Below are 5,963 nucleotides of genomic sequence, written 5' to 3'. Positions count from 1 at the left end.
TCTCTTCTGTGGGAAGCTATACTCACCGACTAAGTTCCTAATGTCAGGTCGTCGGAGACATTGGGCACTCCAAGGACAGTTAGGGTTCCAGCTTCTGACAGCTTGGTTCTGGGAGTAATGTGCACTGTTAAGAATTCTAAGTGGCAGAAGCCCACTCCCGGGCACAGAGCTCTGTGCAGGAACTGTGGGTCTCTTCTGTGGGAAACTAAACTCCCCCCAGCAGGTTCCTGATGTCAGGCTGTAGGAGACATTTGGCACTCCAAGGCCAGTAAGGGTTCCAGCTTCTGGATGCTTGGATCTGGCAGAAGTCCTGTGCTGAACTTATTTTTATCAGTTAGCAGCCCACTCCGTGGCCGCGAGTTCTGTGCAGGAACTGTGGGTCTTTTCTGTGGGAAGCAAAACTCACCCCTCCAAGTTCATGATGTCAGTTTGCAGGGGGTGTTTGGCAGTCTAAGGGCAGCTAGGGTTTCAGCTTCATGGCAGCTTGGTTGTGGGAGTAAGTACACTGTTCAGAATTCTAAGTGGCAGAAGCCCACTCCCGGGCACAGAGCTCTGTGCAGGAACCGTGGGTCTTTTCTGTGGAAAGCTATACTCACCCCCCGAAGTTCCTAATGTCAGTTTGCAGGGGGTGTTTGGTAGTCTAAGGGCAGCTAGGGTTTCAGCTTCATGGCAGCTTGGTTGTGGGAGGAAGTACACTGTTTAGAATTCTAAGTGGCAGAAGCCCACTCCGGGGCACAGAGCTCTGTGCAGGAACAGTGGCTCTCTTCTGTGGGAAGCTAAACTCACCCCCCGAAGTTCCTAATGTCAGGTTGTAGGAGACATTGGGCACTCCAAGGACAGTTAGGGTTGCAGCTTCTGACAGCTTGGTTCTGGGAGTAATGTGCACTGTTCAGAATTCTAAGTGGCAGAAGCCTACTCCGTGGCCGAGAGTTCTGTGCAGGAACTGTGGGTCTCTTCTGTGGGAAGCGAAACTCACCCCCCGAAGTTCCTAATGTCAGGTCGTCGGAGACATTTGGCACTCGCAGGACAGTTAGGGTTCCAGCTTCTGGGAGCTTGGATGTGGGAGAAGTGCAGCAGTGTTCAGAATTCTAAGTGGCAGAAGCCCACTCCGGGGCCCAGAGCTCTGTGCAGGAACGGTGGGTCTTTTCTGTGGGAAGCTAAACTCACCCCAGCAGGTTCCTGATGTCAGTCTGTAGGAGACATTTGGCACTCCAAGGACAGTAATGGTTCCTGCTTCTGGATGCTTGGATCTGGCAGAAGTCCTGTGCTGAACTTATTTTTATCAGTTAGCAGCCCACTCCGTGGCCGAGAGTTCTGTGCAGGAACGGTGGGTCTTTTCTGTGGAAAGCTAAACTCACCCCTCCAAGTTCCTGATGTCAGTTTGCAGGGGGTGTTTGGCAGTCGAAGGGCAGCTAGGGTTTCAGCTTCATGGCAGCTTGGTTGTGGGAGTAAGTACACTGTTCAGAATTCTAAGTGGCAGAAGCCCACTCCTGGGCACAGAGCTCTGTGCAGGAACAGTGGCTCTCTTCTGTGGGAAGCTATACTCACCGACTAAGTTCCTAATGTCAGGTTGTAGGAGACATTGGGCACTCCAAGGACAGTTAGGGTTCCAGCTTCTGGGAGGTTGGATCTGGCAGATATCCTGTGCTGAATTTATTTTCAGCAGGCAGTCGCCCTCTCTGGGTCAGGGGGCTCTGTGCAGGAAGCGTTGCTCCTTTTCTGTGGGAATCTGGACTCACCGCATCAGGTTCCTAATGTCAGGTTGTAGGAGACATTTGGCACTCCAAGGACAGTTAGGTTTCCAGCTTCTGGGAGCTTGGCTATGGGAGAAGTGCAGCAGTGTTCAGAATTCTAAGTGGCAGAAGCCCACTCCTGGGCACAGAGCTCTGTGCAGGAACGGTGGGTCTTTTCTGTGGGAAACTAAACTCACCCCAGCAGGTTCCTGATGTCAGGCTGTAGGAGACATTTGGCACTCCAAGGACAGTAAGGGTTCCAGCTTCTGGATGCTTGGATCTGGCAGAAGTCCTGTGCTGAACTTATTTTTATCAGTTAGCAGCGCACTCCGTGGCCGAGAGTTCTGTGCAGGAACGGTGGGTCTTTTCTGTGGAAAGCTAAACTCACCCCTCCAAGTTCCTGATGTCATTTTGCAGGGGGTGTTTGGCAGTCTAAGGGCAGCTAGGGTTTCAGCTTCATGGCAGCTTGGTTGTGGGAGTAAGTACACTGTTCAGAATTCTAAGTGGCAGAAGCCCACTCCCAGGCACAGAGCTCTGTGCAGGAACGGTGGGTCTCTTCTGTGGGAAGCTAAACTCACCCCCCGAAGTTCCTAATGTCAGGTTGTAGGAGACATTGGGCACTCCAAGGACAGTTAGGGTTCCAGCTTCTGACAGCTTGGTTCTGGGAGTAATGTGCACTGTTCAGAATTCTAAGTGGCAGAAGCCCACTCCGAGGCAGAGAGCTCTGTGCAGGAACTGTGGGTCTTTTCTGTGGGAAACTAAACTCATCCCAGCAGGTTCGTGATGTCAGGCTGTAGGAGACATTTGGCACTCCAAGGATAGTAAGGGTTCCATCTTCTGGATGCTTGGATCTGGCAGAAGTCCTGTGCTGAACTTATTTTTATCAGTTAGCAGCCCACTCCGTGGCCGAGAGTTCTGTGCAGGAACGGGGGGTCTTTTCTGTGGAAAGCTAAACTCACCCCTCCAAGTTCCTGATGTCAGTTTGCAGGGGGTGTTTGGCAGTCTAAGGGCAGCTAGGGTTTCAGCTTCATGGCAGCTTGGTTGTGGGAGTAAGTACACTGTTCAGAATTCTAAGTGGCAGAAGCCCACTCCTGGGCACAGAGCTCTGTGCAGGAACAGTGGCTCTCTTCTGTGGGAAGCTATACTCACCGACTAAGTTCCTAATGTCAGGTCGTAGGAGACATTGGGCACTCCAAGGACAGTTAGGGTTCCAGCTTCTGGGAGCTTGGTTCTGCGAGTAATGTGCACTGTTCTGAATTCTAAGTGGCAGAAGCCCACTCCCGGGCACAGAGCTCTGTGCAGGAACCGTGGGTCTTTTCTGTGGAAAGCTATACTCACCCCCCGAAGTTCCTAATGTCAGGTTGTAGGAGACATTTGGCACTCCAAGGACAGTTAGGGTTCCAGCTTCTGGGAGCTTGGATATGGGAGAAGTGCAGCAGTGTTCAGAATTCTAAGTGGCAGAAGCCCACTCCCGGTCGCAGAGCTCTGTGCAGGAACGGTGGGTCTTTTCTGTGGGAAACTAAACTCACCCCAGCAGGTTCCTGATGTCAGGCTGTAGGAGACATTTGGCACTCCAAGTACAGTAAGGGTTCCAGCTTCTGGATGCTTGGATCTGGCAGAAGTCCTGTGCTGAACTTATTTTTATCAGTTAGCAGCCCACTCCGTGGCCGAGTGGAACGGTGGGTCTTTTCTGTGGAAAGCTAAACTCACCCCTCCAAGTTCCTGATGTCAGTTTGCAGGGGGTGTTTGGCAGTCGAAGGGCAGCTAGGGTTTCAGCTTCATGGCAGCTTGGTTGTGGGAGTAAGTACACTGTTCAGAATTCTAAGTGGCAGAAGCCCACTCCCGGGCACAGAGCTCTGTGCAGGAACGGTGGGTCTCTTCTGTGGGAAGCTATACTCACCTCCCGAAGTTCCTAATGTCAGGTTGTAGGAGACATTGGGCACTCGCAGGACAGTTAGGGTTCCAGCTTCTGGGAGCTTGGATCTGGCAGATATCTTGTGCTGAATTTATTTTTAGCAGGCAGTCGCCCTCTCTTGGTCAGAGGACTCTGTGCAGGAGGCGTTGCTCCTTTTCTGTGGGAATCTGGATTCACCGCATCAGGTTCCTAATGTCAGGTTGTAGGAGACATTTGGCACTCCAAGGACAGTTAGGTTTCCAGCTTCTGGGAGCTTGGATATGGGAGAAGTGCAGCACTGTTCAGAATTCTAAGTGGCAGAAGCCCACTCCCGGGCACAGAGCTCTGTGCAGGAACTGTGGGTCTTTTCTGTGGGAAACTAAACTCACCCCAGCAGATTCCTGATGTCAGGCTGTAGGAGACATTTGGCGCTCCAAGGCCAGTTAGGGTTCCCCCTTCTGGATGATTGGATCTGGCAGAAGTCCTGTGCTGAACTTATTATTAGCAGTTAGCAGCCCACTCCGTGGCCGAGAGTTCTGTGCAGGAACTGTGGGTCTCTTCTGTGGGAAGCTAAACTCACCCCCTGAAGTTCATAATGTCAGGTTGTAGGAGACATTGGGCACTCGCAGGACAGTTAGGGTTCCAGCTTCTGGGAGCTTGGTTGTGGGAGAAGTGCAGCAGTGTTCAGAATTCTAAGTGGCAGAAGCCCACTTCCGGGCAAAGAACTCTGTGCAGGAACAGTGGTTCTCTTCTGTGGGAAGCTATACTCACCCCCTAAGTTCCTAATGGCAGGTTGTAGGAGACATTTGGCACTCCAAGGCCAGTAAGGGTTCCAGCTTCTGGATGCTTGGATCTGGCAGAAGTCCTGTGCTGAACTTATTTTTATCAGTTAGCAGCGCACTCCGTGGACGAGAGTTCTGTGCAGGAACATTGGCTCTCTTCTGTGGGAAGCTAAACTCACCCCTCCAAGTTCCTGATGTCAGTTTGCAGGGGGTGTTTGGCAGTCTAAGGGCAGCTAGGGTTTCAGCTTCATGGCAGCTTGGTTGTGGCAGTAAGTACACTGTTCAGAATTCTAAGTGGCAGAAGCCCACTCCGAGGCACAGAGCTCTGTGCAGGAACGGTGGATCTCTTCTGTGGGAAGTTAAAGTCACTCCTCCAAGTTCCTGATGTCGGTTTGCAGGAGGTGTTTGGCTGTCTAAGGGCAGCTAGGGTTTCAGCTTCATGGCAGCTTGGTTGTGGCAGTAAGTACACTGTTCAGAATTCTAAGTGGCAGAAGCCCAGTCCCGGGCACAGAGCTCTGTGCAGGAACAGTGGCTCTCTTCTGTGGGAAGCTATACTCACCGACTAAGTTCCTAATGTCAGGCTGTAGGAGACATTGGGCACTCCAAGGCCAGTAAGGGTTCCAGCTTTTGGATGCTTGGATCTGGCAGATGTCCTGTGCTGAACTTATTTTTATCAGTTAGCAGCGCACTCCGTGGCTGAGAGTTCTGTGCAGGAACGGTGGGTCTTTTCTGTGGAAAGCTAAACTCACCCCTCCAAGTTCCTGATGTCAGTTTGCAGGGGGTGTTTGGCAGTCTAAGGGCAGCTAGGGTTTCAGCTTCATGGCAGCTTGGTTGTGGGAGTAAGTACACTGTTCATAATTCTAAGTGGCAGAAGCCCACTCCCGGGCACAGAGCCCTGTGCAGGAACAGTGGCTCTCTTCTGTGGGAAGCTAAACTCACCCCCCGAAGTTCCTAATGTCAGGTCGTAGGAGACATTGGGCACTCGCAGGACAGTTAGGGTTCCAGCTTCTGGGAGCTTGGCTATGGGAGAAGTGCAGCAGTGTTCAGAATTCTAAGTGGCAGAAGCCCACTCCGGGGCACAGAGCTCTGTGCAGGAACGGTGGCTCTCTTCTGTGGGAAGCTATACTCACCGACTAAGTTCCTAATGTCAGGTTGTAGGAGACATTGGGCACTCCAAGGACAGTTAGGGTTCCAGCTTCTGACAGCTTGGTTCTGGGAGTAATGTGCAGTGTTCAGAATTCTAAGTGGCAGAAGCCCACTTCCGGGCACAGAGCTCGGTGCAGGAACTGTGGGTCTTTTCTGTGGGAAACTAAACTCACCCCAGCAGGTTCCTGATGTCAGGCTGTAGGAGACATTTGGCACTCCAAGGCCAGTAAGGGTTCCAGCTTCTGGATGCTTGGATCTGGCAGAAGTCCTGTGCTGAACTTATTTTTATCAGTTAGCAGCGCACTTCGTGGCTGAGAGTTCTGTGCAGGAACGGTGGGTCTTTTCTGTGGAAAGCTAAACTCACCCCTCCAAGTTCCTGATGTCAGTTTGCAGGGGGTGTTTGGCAGT

Source organism: Chamaea fasciata, unplaced genomic scaffold (assembly GCF_029207755.1).
Source record: "Chamaea fasciata isolate MVZ Bird 193981 ecotype frontalis unplaced genomic scaffold, bChaFas1.0.hap1 SCAF_254, whole genome shotgun sequence".
In the NCBI taxonomy this organism is placed as follows: domain Eukaryota; kingdom Metazoa; phylum Chordata; class Aves; order Passeriformes; family Sylviidae; genus Chamaea; species Chamaea fasciata.
The sequence above is the reverse complement of the archived record's forward strand: the minus strand, read 5'-3'. Positions refer to the sequence as shown.